This window comes from Leptonychotes weddellii, chromosome 11 (assembly GCF_054177405.1).
Source record: "Leptonychotes weddellii isolate Sample4059 chromosome 11, ASM5417740v2, whole genome shotgun sequence".
Lineage (NCBI taxonomy): Eukaryota > Metazoa > Chordata > Mammalia > Carnivora > Phocidae > Leptonychotes > Leptonychotes weddellii.
The window spans coordinates 57,801,550-57,819,677 of NC_138379.1; the positions used below are offsets into that span (position 1 = coordinate 57,801,550).

Genomic DNA, 18,128 nt, shown 5'->3' on the forward strand with positions numbered 1-18,128 from the left:
ATGGAGCACTGGGTGTTATGCACAAACAATGAATCATGGAACACTTCATCTAAAACTAATGATGTAATGTATGGGGATTAACATAAGAATAAAAAAAAAAAAAAAGAAGTGCTGGAACTGAAAGAAAGATCTACCCGAAGATAGGCTCCACTTTGAAAGTATGACTCACAGAGAATTCTCTACGTACTCTTCACACAAAGAATTCCAAACCTTTTCTTCATCAAAGCCCAAAGGTCATAAAACCCTGGTGCTGGCCACCAGCTTTGCAAGCTGGTGCAACACTGAGGTCCTTGATCATTTCGTAGGAAATTACCTGCCCTGGAGAGTGAGCACTTTCACCAAACACCATTAGGCAGGTGACTGTTCGCTGGCTTGGTAAAGACTGTGAATCGTCTCTTCTTGGCCCTGGGGGTCCCAGGGAGGCCCAGGCCCTGAATGATGACATCATCTTCGGTAATGACTGCTGTGGCGTTTAATAACAGCCCGCTTCTCTCTACAGGCTAAGTGTTTCTTTTGGCTGACTGCCCCCAACTTCTTTTGTATTTGAGGAAAAAATTATGACTGTTTAGCAACTGGTAATTTCATGGATCTTAAAAAAAAATACTTCTAGAAGCTTCTTTTCATCCTGAAGCTAATGTTAAGGCAACTTCAGATTTACAAGTTTGTAAAGCAGAAATGCACTTTGCAGGTACCATGGCCTCCAAAATAGGATTGGCACAAGATGATTCACTAGCCTGTGGGAGAGACGTATTAGAATTCCTATTTCTCTACAAAAGAAATACGCTTTCTTAATTGATACTCAAGACTCTTGGTCTGTATGTCAAAAAGTCACATAATTCCCATAAGGTATACCAGGAACCCTAACATAGACGTCGGGCTTGTACAACACGGAGGAGCTGGCAGTGGGGCCCTTATTCATTCTTATCACATTGAGAAATTATAGTTTCTGTGTGCCTGGTTAAAGAAAAGTCACACATTATATTATCTAGGGTTTTTTTTTTTTTTTAACATTTTATTTATTTATTTGACAGAGAGACACAGCGAGAGAGGGAACACAAGCAGGGGGAGTGGGAGAGGGAGAAGCAGGCTTCCCGCCGAGCAGGGAGCCCGATGCGGGGCCCTATCCCAGGACCCTGGGACCATGACCTGAGCTGAAAGCAGATGCTTAACGACTGAGCCACCCAGGCGCCCCTATATTATCTAGTTTTAACAAAGCTCTCAAAATAGAACAAGTGGCTTTTGAAAAATGGCCAACTCTTTTAGTCATAGGTCAACCTTATGGTATTCAGCACATACCAGTAGGCACCTACAGCTGTTATGTTGAAACAATTGAAATGTTTCAATTGTTACAGAGCCACTGCTCTGATCACTCCCTCAGCCAAGTGTACCTCCCAACCAGCTCTGGCTTCTCTCAGGGAACCATTGGACCTCCCCAAGATCCAATGGCCAAGGGGTTAGAGTTGGGCAGAGTGGATGGTCTCCAGACCCTATTCTATAACTAAGGGCCTGGGACTGTTTTGATTGGTCAGTGCCTAGGCTGTACCAGTGTGAATCTTTTAACTGTCACCCCTGACTTTCCCTAGTTTATCATCTTCTCTGAATGATCATCTCTGGCCCAGCTGCTGAACTCTGCCCATGGGTTCAGCATTGCCCAAGTTTCCCGGACAAAACTTTCTGACATCAGAGAGATTTTTGAACAGACCCTACCGTCCAATGGCAGGGCTCAGAGGCAGCAAGCCACATGAGGCTGTGCCCCTGACCCAGCCTCCTGCTGTTCAGAGATCCAAGCTGCCCAGGGCCTGGTTCCTTATGACTTAGCTTTTCCGAGGGGAAGCCTCCCCGCCCCACTTGGTGATCTGCCTAGTGCCTCTGGATCCAGAGCCTTGCTGTATACAGGACAATCTCTTCTCATTCATTCCACAAGCATCGATGAGTTCCTACTTTGTGCCAAGATGACCATGTTAGACACTGGGGAGTCCCAAAGGAAATGGCAGCTGCTCACTGCCCTTGTAAGTCTATTAGAGGTGTCACGTGGATTAACACATAATGGAGATTCTGGGCGTCTGCCTTCGGCAAGCCACATCTCTGATCTCTTTCATATGTAATGGGATTCAATGAAACAATGCACGTGAAATGCTCAGCGCAGACCTTGGCACAGAGGAAGTGCTCAATGATGAGTGCTAGGTGTTCTCCTGATAACCATGACTATTTTGTTCACGGGGCGGGGTGGCATTAGAGAGTTCATTCGCAGATGCTGGAGATAAGCCCTGAGGGGGTGCTAAGAAGCAGATGCTTCAAAGCAGCTCACACAGGCCTGCAGCACAATAATATCATCATCAATAACAACAGCAACCATTACCTCTATTGAGAACCCACTGGGCTGGGTCAGGCACCGAGATAGGCACCTTACACTTGGCATCTCTAATCCTCACAGCAACCCTGGATTAAGAATCCAGTGATTATTATCCCCACGTGTGGACTCAGAAACTGAGGCCAGAGGGGTAATTGCCCAAGGTCACACAGCGAGTTGATGGAAGAACCAGGAGCAGAACCCAGGTCCATATGTTCCCAGAGTTCACACTCTTTCCTCTGAGCTGATCAACTGCTCCTGAGAGTTCACAGATTAAACAGGTTTTTGATCAAATTGGCTTTTATTTGAGTAGGGATGAAGGTATTCTGCTTCTCCAAGTAGAGTCAGTGACCTTAACAGTGCAGCTACTGCCGAGTGATCCTCCGTCTCAGCCCTGGGCCAGTCAGCCCATTGGCAAACAGGTGTGCGTGTGCCTTGGAGATCACATGACACACATACAGCCAGGTTCCCTCTGACCCACATTACGATGGAAGGAAGGGGAGCAGACACGTGTGTAACTGTAAAGGCGCTCTGTTCCACCACCATTACATCAGGCCTGGAGCGGACTGCTTCTGCCATAACCCGCTTCCTCCATCAGTCAGCTGAGAGGAGCTACAACTGCGACATCTGTGCGCCACCAGCCCCCCAGCTGTGCAGTGAAGGCTGATGAGCTGCTGCAGGACCAAAGGCACTTCCTCTGCCTTTTGCATAGTACTTCATGACTCCATCCGTTTGGATTTTGAGGAGTTAGGGGGACATGGACTCCTGGAGGTAGGAAGCGGGGTTACGGAGGAGGTTGATGTTCTCTCACTGAACCTCCCCCCCAGGTTTATGAGGGCCCCTGAGCACACTCCTGGGATGACTATTTGGGGGTCTTAGAAAATCATGCACTGGGAAGTCTTAGCAGACGCAGACCCAAAAATGGCCTCCCCCCGGGCCCCCCCCGCCCCCACAGACATACTTCTGTGATCAGGTGCAAAATGTAAATTCCCGAAAGTGGAGGATACACAGCTCATTAGTGCCCAGAACTAACCCTAACCCAGTTTGGGGCTCAAAGCCTGGGCTTTGGTTCTGTGGGCTGCAAATGCACAGAGGCTGCCTGTGACCTTTCCATCTGTGATGTACGGAGAAATTCTTGTTCTGGTGGGAAATACAATCCCATTTTCCTTCCATGGGATAAGGACTGGGACATGGAGGTGCTGTGAGTACACAGTCAGTATGGGGGAATGCGAAGGGAACTGCAGGCAAAAGTTCTACATTCGGTTCCTCCATTTTCAGGCTGTGTGATCCTGGGGAGGTTACCGCACCTCTCTCAGTCTGCTGCCTTCACTGGGTGGTGTGTGAGCCAAATGAGAATGTGGATGTTGAGATTTCCTAAATTCAAAAAAAGTGGCAGAAAGGCTAAAAAAAAAAATGCTGTGACTATTGCAGTTTCAAATCCCTATGTGTTCAGGAATCTAAGCAATTTAGCAATTGCCCTTGATGATATTTATTCCCTTTCTTGTCTCTTTTCCCTTCAAGACAGTAACTTCCTTGAGGACAGGGATTATGACTATATGAGCCGGGTGCCCCTTCCGCCTAGCATGACTTGCATATTTTTATTGCTTTATTATCTCTGAAATGGTCTCAGAGGGTTCATGTCATTTGGTCCTAGACAGGGCAGGTGTTATTATGACCATTTATGGAAGAGGAAATTGATTGTGGCTCAGATGGGTCAATGACACGCTAAGAGCATATAGCTAATATATACTGTTCAAAAGCATGTGAGAATAGTGGCTATTTCAATTGTTTGGCCATCAGAAGACTGGTGAATGCACAATTGTTGGATAAGGACCAACATGCAAGAGAATGGAAGAACCCACTCCTGAAATAATTGGCGACTTTAGGATTTTGTCCTAAGCGAACGAGGGGAGAGAGGTAGATAGTTGGAAGGCTTATGAATCATTCTCTTGGCAAACTCCCTGTGGCGGTTTGAAAGCCTCATGACCCTTTCTTCCCAAGAGACTATTATTTAAAATTTAAATAATATTGTTCTTGGCACCTTGGTGGCCCTCTTACTCAGCTGACCCCCCATAGGGTAACAGCAGAGGAAGGTGACAGACAGGGGAGCTACTGAGGGCAAGGGAGGACCGCTTCCTTCCTCCCACAACACAGGCCCAGTCTGAGAGGCCTGGGTCAAAAAGTGAACTATGACCAGGAAGAATCAAACAAACAGACCCATTTGGGAGGGTCTCTGAATAGGCATTGTACATGTATGCCTGGTGCGTGCGGGTGAGTGGGTGGGGGTACCAGAACAGCACGTGAGACTGCCCAAGGACAAGTTCATCCAACAGGACAATGGTCCAGCAGGTCACTGTTAACCTGTTCCAGCCCTGATTTCAACCAAATCCTCCTCCTCTGCCTCAACTTTGCCACCTGATCACCTGATCAGGAAGGAGGGCATTTTGTCCTAGGACACCCAGGAGACCAGTGTAACCAGCCTCCTTCTCTGTCATGACATCGGGAAGCAGGAGTTCAAGGCCCGGAGTCATTCTGGACTGACTTTATAACAACTGTTTTTATTTAACTGCCTCTTTAGGTTTTACAGAGCAGGTTTATTTCCTTTGCTATGTTTGACAAGCCCCCAAAAGGAAAAGAATATGCGTATGACAGTGGTTCCAAACGTTGCTACCCATTAGAACCACCTAGGGAGCTGTTAAACGCCCAGATCACATCCCACCCCATCAAGTCAGAATTCTGGGGACAGAAGCTTAGATGAGGAGTTTCTAAAGGTCCATGGGTTGCTCCAAGGTACAGTAAAGTTTGGGAACCACTGCCCTATAAGGCAGGCTATGGAAGTGTTATGCCCGTTTTGCAGATGGTAACACTGAAGCTAAGGGAATTAAATGATTTGCCTAAAATCAAGGCCCTAGCAAGTTGTGGAAATGGGACTTGAACTTTGAATTCCATTTCAAATTGTTGGTTCATTAATTTTTTCAGTAACTTTTCATTTAATAAGTTTGTTTTGAGGATTAGCCACATAATAGGCACCTAATATACAGTGAGAGACCAAATATATATGACCTCCGCTTCCATGGAATTTCAGCCTAGTGATCTTTGCATTCAAACCAGTGTCCTTTATACCCCTTTGTATTTGGGAATTAATTTGGAATTATGCAGACTAGTTTAGTGCCTGGCAGGCTGGGGTGCTCAGCAAAATAGCACTAGTGGTATTTTTGCTGGAGTTCAAGTACAGATTGGCCCATGAGAGGCCACAAAGGAGGAGGGAGATGAGGCTTTGAAGTCACTGGCCCTGGATTCAAACTGTGGCTCTGCCCCCACCAGCTGTGTGATCCTGGACAACTATTTTAACCTCTCTGATCCTTAGTTTCCTCATTTGTGGAATGAAGATAATATAATTTCACAAGATTGCCGTTAGAACCAATTGAAACCCCCTGCATAGTGTGCCCAGCTAATGGCCGGCACATCTGAGGCACTCAGTCAACAGAGCTGTGACTGGGTCCTTACTAGATGCCGAGTGTGGCAAAGAAAGCAAGGATGCGTGAACGGCATGCTCCTGAGAGGCACAGCAGCCTAGAGTGTCCTTAGAATTTCCCCTCCTGTTTATTCTTCCCTCTCTAATCTCTATCCTCAATCCACTATATTCATCTTCCTCGGTGCTCACAGTTAGGGCCCCCAAATTTCAGGGTAAATCCTGGAATTTAAGGGAAAGTGCCTGATAAATTTTAATTAGTAATGAGGACTTGATGCAAATCTAAAATTAATGAGAGAAGCTCAAAAGGGACTGGATTGAAAGTTAAAAGTTCCAGTACCAGGAATGCTATCTGAACTGTATTTCCATTTTAAAATCAGATTTATATTAAAAGAAAGGTAAAGGAAGTGTAGAACCTCAAGCTCACATGGCTTGTTTCTGTTTGTTTCACAGCACTTCGTTTCTATAATCAGCACTGAACTGGTGCTTTATTCCCCCATGAGATAGAATCTCATTTTTTGCACTTAATGAACTTGAAAGTCTTTTAAAAAAGTTCTCGCTTCATAAACATTATTAGCTCTGGGATCTGCATGTTTAGGGACAACATGTACGCAATCAAATAGCTCTTTCCCACCGACGGCTTCTGGACGGGGTGGGGGGGATTCCTGCACAGGTGGCATGGCTGGTCTAGAGCAACCCGGTCTACTCTGAAGGAAGACCTGCAGATGGCTCGAAATAAACAACTCTGTGCCTAAGGCCATATTTACTGACATTGAGCTACTGGCCTCTTCTAAGACCTACATCCTGTGCTAAGTGAAATCAATATTTAAAGTCTTCTTTAAATGACCTACTAATAGCTGGCTGACTCCATACATCATTGAATGACTGACTGGGTCATTATGGAATAGTCTGGAATATTCAATTTGTAAGTTAGTCTATATATTATAACTTAAATGAATAAAGATAGTAGTACTATTTCTTGGTGCCTACTAAGGGACAGGCTCGTGGTAGGTGTTGAATGAACCAACGCACCATTTCAATTTTCTCCTTCCACAGTACCATATAAAGTAACACATGTGCCCAATGTGATGCAGTTAATAAGTTAATAAGACACCCAGGCCTGGGTGCCACTGAAGTTCACACTAACGATTGCTATTTTGCTCACACTGCTTTGGACCGTGTTCTGTGCTGTGGTTTTGCACGTTCTGCACTAACCTTCATCAGCCCCATTAAAGGCGAGGTTTGATCCGTCTACTGAAGTGAGTGTTTCCTGGCTGGCCTCATCCCTTTTACCTTTAATGCCTTCTTGAGAGAGAAAAGTGGGACACATGTAGCAACACTCAATATATTCTCCCCAAAGGTGGGGGGAATGACAAGGCCTGGGAACAGAAATGAATTCTGCTCCCCAGAAGAACGAAATAGAGCAATGTTTGTCAAACTCAGCCAAACTCTGGCTGTGAAATCAATTTAGTAGGGAGTAACCACCATTTTAAAAGATGATAGGGGCGCCTGGGTGGCTCAGTTGGTTAAGCGTCCAATTCTTGATCTCAGCTCAGGTCATGATCTCAGGGTCGTGAGTTCAAGCCCCATGCTGGGCTCCACATTGGGCGTGGAGCCTACTTAAAAAAAAAGATGGTAAAGACTTGAATAGAAAATATCAGGTTGCATTAGTAGTAGTAGTAAGGATAGGCACTGTTTTGCCCACTGTTTACATAGTTGCCTGTGTGAGTGTGTGGGCACATGTGTAATGTGCATCTGTGGGTGCTGGCCTGTGATGTAAAGTGTACTTTTAACTGCAAGTGTAGCTTTAACATTTGAGAAACACTGTAGCACAGGAGAGTGATTATCAGATTGCCGGTTTGAATCCCAGCTCTGACCCTTCCGAGGGGCATGGCCTAGGTACCTTACCTAACTTTTCAGGTTTCAGGTTCCTCCTCTGTAAAACGGATGGTAACAGTACCTATTTCATAACATGCGTCATGTGCAGCAGGGTGTCTGACACTTAGTAAGGACTCACTAACTAAATGCCAGCGATTATTATATTAAATACAGCAGTTTGGGTGATCAGTTGGTGGCAGGCAAGGGCAATGCTTTGCATCATGTCCCAGAATCATTTAAATTCCAGATGCATATATCCATCTGCTCCCTGGGCATCCCCACCTACATGTCTCATAAGCCCATCAAATACCACATGCACCAAATCAAACTCATCTCCCTTGCCAGACCTCCATCATGCATTCTCTCCTCAACGTTAGAACCACTCATGAGCCCAGGCGAAACTTCAGAGGCATCCTGTGTTCCTCACAACTCAACCCATATAGGCAGTCATTGCTAAGTCCAGGTGGAGTTTTATTTCCTGAATGGTTCCAGTTCTTCCTCTCTTGTCCAGCTTGCTCATGCTCATCCTCCTATTCTCTTCAGTATCATCCCTGGTCTCTAATAAATGAATGGTTCTTCAATAGCTGGGCTCTGGGCTCAGCTACAGTCACCCAAGCTCTCATTGTCCTGCTCCTGGAATGCACCTTCTAGAACTTCTGCCAGACATTTTCCAAAAACAAATTAGACAATTTCACTTCCTAACCTAAAACATCTTTATCAAGAATGCTTTTCTCACTGCTGTCTCTGTGGAGATGTCCATTATCTGCCCATTTTTCTTAACCTACTCATCATTCATTCATTCATTCATTCAGCTAGCACATTTTGTGTGACATGCACAATTCTAGATACAGGTTTAAAGAGAGAGGAAAAAGCCCGAATCTCATGTTCCAGTAGGGGAAATTAACATAGAAGATAAAAGACAAAGTGATTTGTTATTCAAACAAAGTTACAAAACAAGGTGATGACATTCATTTGACAAAAATTTCTTGAGCACTTAATCTGTGCAAGGCAGTGTGCTAGGCTGGGGATACAGCTGTGAAAAAGAGAAGTTCCAATGCCAGCAAGGAAGACACTTATTAAATAAATGATTACCCAAGGAATCCTTTTATGATAAGAAACACTACAGAGCAGATGCAGAGGATGCTATTAAAGCATGAGAGGAACTGGGAGCCCTGATGTAGCTTCCCTTGGGGGGAAGGTGATTAGGAAAGCCTTTCCTAAGGAAGCAACACTGGAGATGAGATATGAAAGCTAAACAAAGAGTTAATTAGGCCAAGTGCCATGGCAGAGTTGAGCAGAGAAACACTCTTAAGTGGAGAAGGAACAGCATGTTCAAAGGCTTGGGAAGGGGAAAGGAACACAGGTAGGACCAAGATGGTGCAGCATGTGGGTGACTTTGCTAAGGACTTGGGTTTTCAGCCTCTGGGCAATGGGAAAACACAGAAAGGTTTGAAACAGAAAAGATATAATTAACTTCACAGTTTTTTGTTTGTTTATTTTTGCAAATGATCGCTTTAGCTACAGTGAGGAGAATTTTTGGAGGGACTAAGAATGTGTTAATAACTTGGGAGATTCCTGCAATAGTCCCGGTAAAAGGTAACAGCAGTTTGGACTAGAACGGTGGGTGCAGATGGAGAGAACTAGAAGGATAAGAGATGTACAGAGGAGATAAGATGCACAGGAGCTGGTGACGGACGATGTTTGGGGTTGAGTGGGAGGGGAAGGTCAAGGATCACTGCCAATATAACCAGATAGATGACTGTGGGGACACCAAACAATGAGGACCAGGATATTTGGGGAAGGGGGTGGAAGGAGGGGAGCACATCTCAAATTGTACTTGATACACATTGAGTCTGACAGCCTGTGAGACAGCCACCTGAAGATGTCAAGTAGGCAGCTGGACATCTATACATCTGGGCTGTAGAGAGAGGACTAGAGAATGAATCTGAAAACTATTAGCAAACAGGTGGTAACTGAGACTCCATGGAGAGAATTTAGAGTGGGGAAAGAGCCTAGGTCTGAGCCTGGAGAAAAATCCAGCATTTGAAGGCTGGATAAAGGAGGATAGGCTGCTGGAAGAAGCTGAGAAGGGACAGCTGAGAGAAAGAAGGGGAACCAGAAGTTGGGTTGTCACAAGATGGCCAAGGAGGAGCATTTCAGGAAGGAAGGAAGGAGTGGTTAACACTGCTGAATTTCTCTGAAAGGTCAAGTAACATGAGGACTGAAAACCATCCACTGGATTCAGCAAAGAGCAGATCCCCTGTAAGCCAGTGAAGGTGGGCTCCAGGAAGACTGGAGTGCTGGAAAAGAGAGCAGGAGGTGAGGAAACAAACAGCAAATGCACACAACTCTCCAAAACTAAAGGTGAGTGGTATCAGGTGCAGAGGCTTGAGCATGTTGAAAGGCTGATGGGGGGAATTCCTCAAGGAGGGAGAGGTTTGAGGAGGTCCCCTTAGTGGCTATAACAGGACGGAAGGAAGCACGGACACATGGAGGTGCTGTGCGCTTCCATACTCCATGCAGAAATCATCTGCAGGAGGGGAGGGTTGGTGATGTCAGAGTGGAGAAGTTTTGAAAGAGGTTGTGGAGAGTGTGAGAACAAGGTGATCAGAGAACCGTGAGAGTTCTGAGCCCCAAGAAGGCCTCTGTTGATGCTTAAATGTATAGTTGTTCACTTTCTTCTGTTGCACATTTTCCTCTGGCAAGGCTTGACTGCCTGCCACAGGCATGGAGAAAGCGAGCACTGGGTTTATCCAGGGTTGTGATTTTTCTCAAGAGTACAGTGAAAGATAAAGGCACACAAAATCTGGGGTACTGCCAGGAGGAGTGGGAATGGTGGACCATGGACTCCAACCTGGACTGGATTAGGTAGGTGGCCAGGAGTGATGACTGGGACAGGTAGGTGGGTGGGTAAGGCAGATTGTGCAGGAGATGGGAAACTGTGGGGAGCGCAGAGGGTTGGCCAGCCACACAGTGTCTCTGGTCGGAGAGTGTCATTAGAATCACCGATTTCTATGATTCCAGGATTTCTGTGATTCACATGGAGGAATTTCACTCAATGCCAAGGTCCAGGGTGTGACTCTGGGAGCAGCTGCGGGGGGAATGCAGAGGAAACGTTTCCTGGTTGGGAGACGCCGGGGTGTTGGAGGAACCAGCCGTGCTGATGCTGAAATCGTCCAAGATGATGGCAGGACTGGGTGGAGAAAGTCTGTAAGCTGGTGCCAAAATCCTCAAGGAATGAAAGGTGGTAAGTGACGGTGATGAAAAGGAGAAAAGGTCAGTATCTCTAAATAGCACATCTCTTAGAGAAGGGAAGCAGACTGTGGAAGTTATTTGTTTGTTTAAATAGGAGGATGGGAGAAGGCAGTTCTAAAATAAGAGGAAATGAAAGGATGCTTACCTATATCCTGACTTGGAGGGCTGGGGAGTGTGAAAAGAGGTGTGAGAGTGGTTAACAAGAAGTCAACTCAGGGTGAGGGTTATAGATATTAATAGATGGAGTTGGAGAGAATGTTCTGGAAGGGACTGAAGATATAAGGGAGGTTGTTTTTCCTGTAACCCAAGTGGAAGTGTATGAGGCAGGGAATGGAAGGCTGGGCCAGGGGCAAGGATATATAGACATGAAGTCTGATGGAGAAATAGACGCAAACAGAGCAGGAGTTGGGGGTGTGAAGAAGGGGAAAACAAAAACAAAAGGGGTCACAAATATGGTGACTGCAAAGGCAGTTAAATCTAAGCTAAGATTAGGCAATCTGGAAGAAATGGATGCATTCCTAGAGATGTATAAACTACCAAAACTGAACCAGGAAGAAACAGAAAACCTGAAGAGACTCATAGCCAGCAAAGAAATTAAAGCCATAATCAAAAATCTTCCAACAAACAAGAGTCCAGGGCCGATGGCTTCCTAGAGGAATTCTACCAAACATTTAAAGAAGAATTAATACCTATTCTTCTGAAGCTCTTTCAAAAATAGAAGGGGAAGGAAAACTTCCAGACTCTTTCTATGAGGCCAGCATTACCTTGATCCCCAAACCAGACAAAGACCCCAACAAAAAGGAGAGTTACAGACCACTATTTTGGATGAACATGGATGCCAAAATTCTCACCAAGATACTGGCCAGTAGGATCCAACCATACATTAAAAGGATTATTCACCATGACCAAGTGGGATTTATTCCTGGGCTGCAAGAGGTGGTTCCATATCCACCAACCAGTCAATGTGATACATCACATTAATAAAAGAAAGGACAAGAGCCATATGATCCTCTCAATAGATGCAGAAAAAGCATTTCACAAAGTACAGCACCCTTTCTTGATCAAAACTCTTCACAGTGTAGGGATAGAAGGTACATACCTCAATATCCTAAAAACCATCTATGAAAAACCCACCGCAAATATCATGCTCAATGGGGAAAAACTGAGAGCTTTCCCCCTAAAGTCAGGAACACATCAGGCATGTCCACTCTCACCACTGTTGTTCAACATAGTACTAGAAGTCCTAGCCTCAGCAGTCAGACAACAAAAAGAAATCAAAGGCATCAAAATCAGCAAAGATGATGTCAAACTCTCACTCTTTGTAGATGACATGATACTCTATGTGGAGAACTCAAAAGACTCCACCCAAAAACTGCTAGAACTCATACAGGAATTCATCAAAGTGGCAGGATATAAAATCAATGCACAGAAGTCATTTGCATTTCTATACACTAACAACAAGGCAGAAGAAAGAGAAATCAAGGAATCAATCCCATTTACAATTGCACCAAAAACCGTAAGATACCTAGGAATAAATCTAACCAAAGAGGCAAAGAATCTATACTCAGAAAACTATAGAACACTCATGAAAAAAATTGAGGAAGACACAAAGAAATGGAAAAACATCCCATGCTCACGGAAGAACAAATATTGTTAAACAAATACTGTTAAAATGTTTATGCTGCTTAGAGCAGTCTATACATTCAATGCAATCCCTATCAAAATATCATCAACTTTATTCATAGAACTGGAACAAATAATCCTAAAATTTGTATGGAACCAGAAAAGATCCTGAATAGCCAGGGGAATGTTGAAAAAGAAAACCAAAGCTGGTGGCATCACAATCCTGGGCTTCAAGCTGTATGACAAAGCTGTCATCATCAAGAGAGTATGGTACTGGCACAAAAACAGACACAGAGATCAATGGAACAGAATAGAGAGCCCAGAAATGGACCCTCAACTCTATGGTCAACTAATCTTCGAAAGCAGGAAAGAATGTCCAATGGAAAAAAGACAGTCTCTTCAACAAATGGTGTTGGGAAAATTGGACAGCCACACATAGAACAATGAAACTGGACCATTTCCTTATACCATACACAAAAATAGACTCAAAATGGTTGAAAGACCTAAATGTGAGACAGGAATCCATCAAAATCCTATAGGAGAACACAGGCAGCAACCTTGGCCGCAGCAACTTCTTGCTAGACAGGTCTCCAAAGGAAAGGGAAACAAAGGCAAAAATGAACTATTGGGACTTCATCAAGATAAAAAGCTTTTGCATAGCAAAGAAAACAGTCAACAAAACCAAAAGACAACGACAGAATGGGAGAATATATTTGCAAATGACATATCAGATAAAGGGCTAGTATCCAAAATCTATAAAGAACTTATCAAACTCAACACCTAAGGAACAAATAATCCGATCAAGAAATGGGCAGAAGACATGAACAGACATTTCTGCAAAGAAGATATACAAATGGCCAACAGACACATGAAAAAGTGCTCAACATCACTTGGCATCAGGGAAATCCAAATCAAAACCACAATGAGATACCACCTCACACCAGTCAGAATGGCTAAAATTAACAAGTCAGGAAATGACAGATGTTGGCAAGGATGCGGAGAAAGGGGAACCCTCTTACACTGTTGGTGGGAATGCAAGCTGGTGCAGCCACTCTGGAAAGCAGTATGGAGGTTCCTCAAAAAGTTGAAAATAGAGCTACCTTAAGACCCAGCAATGCACTACAGGGTATTTACCCCAAAGATACAAATGCAATGATCCAAAGGGGTACGTGCACCCCAATGTTTATAGCAGCAATGTCCACAATAGCCAAACTATGGAAAGAGCCTAGATATCCATCGACAGATGAATGGAAAAGAAGATGTGGTATGTACATAGTGGAATACTACTCAGCCATTAAAAAAATGAAATCTTGCCATTTGCAGTGACGTGGATGGAAATATAGGGTATTATGCTAAGCAAAATAAGTCAATCAGAGAAAGAAAATTATCATATGATCTCACTCACATGTGGAATTTAAGAAACAAAACAGAGGATCATAGGGGAAGAGAGGAAAAAATAAAACAAAACAAAACCAGAGAGGGAGGCAAACCGTAAGAGACTCTTAATCTCAGGAAACAAACTGAGGGTTGCTGGAGGGGAGGAGGTGGGGGAATGGGGAAACTGGGTGATGGACATTAAGGAGGGCACGTGATGTAATGAGCACTGGGTGTTATAGAAGACTGATGAATCACTGACTTCTACCTCTGAATTCCTCACTGCCCCTTCCATGCTTTGGCTCCCACTGTCCTGGAGTGTCCAGCCTTAATCCTCTGGTAAATCTTACTCATCCCAAGCCTAACTCAAGTCTTAGCCCTGGGATAAAGCCCTTTAGCTACTCTTGTCCACCTCTTCCTCCATTTCCCAAAATGTTTTCCATTCTTAAAGTCAGAATCACACCCCAAAAGACAGACAGTGGAAAAGGCCATCCTTCAGCCTTTGTGTTCGCAAGTACCCTCCTCCACTACCAGAGACCTGGTAGGACATAAAATTGTAATTATGAGAAAGTAAACTGTGGCTCATCTAAAAAGAAGGCAGAACAATAGTTGTTCCTAGAACATTGGAAAAAAGGATTCCTTCTCTTTTCTTTTTAACTTTCGGGTTCAAGTATAAGCAAGGGTTCAGCTGGAAAGCTGTGGGTTAATACTGTTGTAGTTAATGACTGGCCATGTAGCCATAGGCAAGTTACTCAACTTCTCAGAGCCTCAATTTATTAATCTGTAAATGGGCTAATAATACCAATTCCACAAGGTCATCAGAAGGTCGTTTAAATCATTTGTGTATTCATTCAACATATTTATTGCGTGCCTTACTGTGTGTCAGGCACTCTGCTAGGGGCCGGGCTATGGCAGTGCACAAGACAGGCAGAAACCTTGCCTTCCTGGAGCCTGCAGATCAGAGGGAGAGATATTACAGAAATAATATCACAGTAATTGCCTGTGTGATAATCTAGGGAGCCAGGCACCAAGCTTGGCGTCTGGTTCAGATGCATTCCCAATACACACTAAGTTAGTTCTCTCACTTTCTTAACTTCACGCAGAGGGAGGTAACACGTCCTGTTTGCAAGTCCATGCGAGTTCCTTATTTCCGAAGTGGTCAGGGCTCTCGCTGTAAACAGGTGCCATGTCAGGCCCTCACAAACACAGATGGGGCACTGAGGAGACCACTGCAAGGTGACTAAATTCATGTTCTCTCCAGGCTCCTGAGTCAAAGGAGACTCAGTAGAAAATGACCACATCAAGTCACATACCTCAACCTCCAAAAACCTGTGGCTCACTAGAGAAGAAAGGGCAAACACTAACCGACGGGGTAAGGCATTGTTCCAGGCCCTGGGCCGTGAGGGGGCAAAAATGGCAGCCTCCAGTGGGGTCTGGGAACACTGCGACTGCCCTCTCCATGGCCCGTCCATCCACTGGAATATGAAGGGTGGGGGAGGGCCCTTGACTAATGTGCTCAATCCATTTCTGGTGAAAGAAAGCCTGGGTTTCCCTCAAGTTCCCTCATGAGTGACAATGGAAATTAAAGACCTCTGGGCACAAAGGCTTTCTTAACTCCCTAGTGCCCTAGGACAAAAGAATCAGGCCCAGGCGCTGTCCCTGCTCTCTGTGGGGTGGTGGCTATGTGTCCTGAGCCGCTGGAGAGAGATGTCCTCCCCTGCCCTTTGTCACCTCCCAGGACCTGCTCTGTGTCCTTGGCACCTGCACCGCTGGGGAGACCACCTGAGCCGGGAGGTCCGAACACGAAAGCTCCTTCTTTTATTCCTTTAGCAGCAGATGGTAGGGAATAAATCTTGCTGGCCTGAAATTAGCAGCATCCTTATTTTGGACACTGGCTAGAGAATCAGTTGCTCTCTCCTCTCTTGGTGCTGACCTCTCTGTCACCCACACAGCCCTAGAGCTCTAAAAATATCTGTCAGATTTACTGCAAGTGTTTGTTTACAAAAGTCTGACTCCCCATTTAGACTCTTAGGTTTCCTTATGGCAGGTACTGTGTCTTACTTATTTTTACCTTAGTGCTTGTGTTGTAGTAGGAGCTTAATAAATGTTTGGGGGGTGGGGGGAGAGGGAGAACGAATGAATATAAATGAATGAATGAACAAATATTGGTCTTTAGGGCTGGACAACAGGATTAGGAGATGCCAATGTGGACTTGAAGGACTCTGCTGGGTCCTCAGAGTTTCCACAGAGGTGTGAAGCAGGGAGTGTCATGGGAATAGGGGTCTGTCTTGCTTCGGGTGTGCTGCCCCCCAGCACGGTGACAGGGTGAGGGGCTAAGGCACTCTTGCACATGGCCCCAAACCGGGAGGGGGCTCAGCCCACACAGGACCTCAGTGTTACTGCGGGCAGAAGGGTCATGGACACTATCAAAGAAGAGCTTGTTGTTCAAGTTTGAAAAGTACATCATCCGACAACCTGGCAACCTCCCAGCACAGACCATCAACAACGCGATGGAGAGACTCTTGTGACTTCAACTCTTTACCCACCTAGAGCCTGTCTATTAAGCACCTCCTATGCACGGGGCTGTGTGGGGCAGTGGGGATATAGAGATGAAGTAGAGAAAGTCCCTTCGTTAAGGACCTCACATCCCAGGGATGGAGACAAAGTTAAGAATAGGAAACAATTCAAGATGTTAAGCACACAGAGAATGTATCAAGCGCTCTGGGGTAGAGGGTAGGGAGAGAATGATTCTTCTTGAGGGCTGGGGCGAGCAGTGGGAAAGGCTTCACAGAGAAGCGACATTTGAATTAGACCTTGGCTTTGTTCATTTCTTCAAGCCTAGAGGCAGGAGAGGGAAAGCAGGGCAGGCTTTCTGAGGGAATAGGAAGAGATCTGGGGAGGGGGATGATACTGGGGGCGGGCAGGGCTGAGGGGCAGTGGTATGACAGGCAGCAGGATTTGGGGGGTGGGAACAGGTCTGACCAGATTGAAATGCAGGTCTTAGCCTGCAAGCTTTGCTAATTATAGTACTCTGGAGGCAGCAGGGTGCTCCTAAAAGGTTTCAAAGCATAGTCTCCATGTGCCATGCTAAGGAATGTTAACTGTCCTGTAGGCAACGGGGAGGGCAATCAAGCACGCAGGTGCAGGTACGGATCAAATCTTCACATTAAAGAGCCCTCTGGCAGCCGACTGGAGGACCAGGGAGGGGAGGAGCCTGGAGGCCACAAGGCAGTGATAGGCTCCTGCCACTGTCCAGGTGAAGGAGGAAGATGCTTTATGCCAGGGCAGAGCAAACAGAGTGGAAGGAAAGGGTTAGCTTCAAGGTACATTTCAGAGGGAGGGAAAGCAAGATATGCTACCTCCTTGTGTACTGAGCTATTTGGAGGAAGGTAGAAACCGTACAGGCCTTGGATGTCTCAAGCCAGGGAGACTGAGGCCAGTCCCCATCTCTATTTCTCAGCACTGCTTAGGTATCTGTGCTGGAGTCCTCACAGTCTCCCTGACACTTTTCCTTTCCTGGGGTCTGATTAGCCACGCCAGCATTGGAGGAGTTGCCTGACATCAGCCTTCATGGTTTGGAATGTGGCAAATGACTGTTCTATTCTGATTCCGAGTCTCTACAGATCTCTTGTTATGGGTTGAATTGTCTCCCTTCTCCGACAACGCCCCCCTTCCCCACCCCCGCCGAATTCATGTGCTGCAGTCCTAACCCCTAGTTCCGCAGAACATGACCGTATTTGGAGCTAAGGCTTTTTTAGAAGAGGTAATTAAGTTAAAATTGGGTTGTTCCGGTGGATCCTAATCCACTATGACTGGTGTCCTTAAAGAAGAAGAGATTAGGACACAGACAACACAGACAGAGGGAAGACCACATGAAGACACAGGGAGAACACAGCCATGTGCGACCAAGGAAAGAGGCCTTGGAAGAATCCCAACCTGCTAACACCTTGATCTTGGACTTCTAGCCTTCAGAATTGTAAGAAAATTAAGTTCTTTTGTTTAAGCCACATGGTCTGTGGTATTTTGTTATGGGAGCCCCAGCACAGTAATACACTTCCTGTATACAAAATCTCACCCAGAGACCAAGCCTGCCTGAAATCAGAATAAGCAAGGTCTGGGAACTGGGGCCGTGTTCCCTCCTGTTATTTCTCCAGCCAGTCCAGCTTCTCCACTGGC

At 45.5% G+C, this 18,128-nt stretch overlaps 1 protein-coding gene and 1 long non-coding RNA gene across 10 annotated transcripts in view; one reads left to right on the forward strand and one right to left on the reverse strand.

Moving 5' to 3' along the window:
* The window catches only part of ME3 (malic enzyme 3), a 188,374-nt gene that overhangs the window by 111,963 nt on the left and 58,283 nt on the right, over positions 1-18,128 (reverse strand). The gene's annotated exons all lie outside the window — the stretch shown is intronic.
* The window catches only part of LOC145716243 (uncharacterized), a 35,099-nt gene continuing 25,950 nt past the window's right edge, over positions 8,980-18,128 (forward strand). For 3 of the 4 annotated variants that reach the window (XR_014138794.1, XR_014138793.1, XR_014138792.1), the window contains exons 1-3: positions 8,980-9,063; positions 9,905-10,064; positions 10,725-10,976. This is a non-coding gene — a long non-coding RNA (uncharacterized LOC145716243). The remainder of the gene's footprint in view (positions 9,064-9,904; positions 10,065-10,724; positions 10,977-18,128) is intronic. The other variant, XR_014138795.1, reaches the window with a different exon arrangement.